This window comes from Elephantulus edwardii, unplaced genomic scaffold (genome assembly GCF_000299155.1).
Source record: "Elephantulus edwardii isolate Elephantulus edwardi_28Jun2011 unplaced genomic scaffold, EleEdw1.0 scaffold00206, whole genome shotgun sequence".
Taxonomy (NCBI): domain Eukaryota; kingdom Metazoa; phylum Chordata; class Mammalia; order Macroscelidea; family Macroscelididae; genus Elephantulus; species Elephantulus edwardii.
Window position 1 is genome coordinate 10,143 of NW_006399956.1, and position 524 is coordinate 10,666.

The following is a 524-nucleotide window of genomic DNA, read 5'->3' on the forward strand; positions in this document are numbered from 1 at the left end:
TTATGGTTCCTTGGAGAGCATGAAAGGCTATTTTTTATGGTCATGGTTCTTTGATCATTGGAGAGCTTGGTAGACAATGGCTTTTCCCTTCAACAATTTTTTTAAACCTGTTCTTCAACCTGCTTGGGTTACAAAGTTACAAAGTAAAAAAAGTTACATTTTAAATTTAAGCTGATACATTTTACATTTTTAGCTGAATTTACAATATTATTTATTTCCATTCAAAATACAAAACTTTTACACTTTCCACTATTCCAGGGGTGATCACTATTTCAATAAGGTTGTTTTGGTTCATACAAAGGATATTTTCGGTCATAATATTGCCTAAGTTCATAATTCCAATCTCATGTTTCATGATTTGTTTTACCACTTATACCTTTCATAACATCTTCCCTCTGGTCACTTTCAAACCTTTTGAAAATCATATCCCAGAAACCGTCAGGGTGTTTTGCATTAAATTAATCATATTTTCCAATATATGGAAGAGGTTTATCTGTAGGCTCTGGAATTCTGTAAGGGCCTCT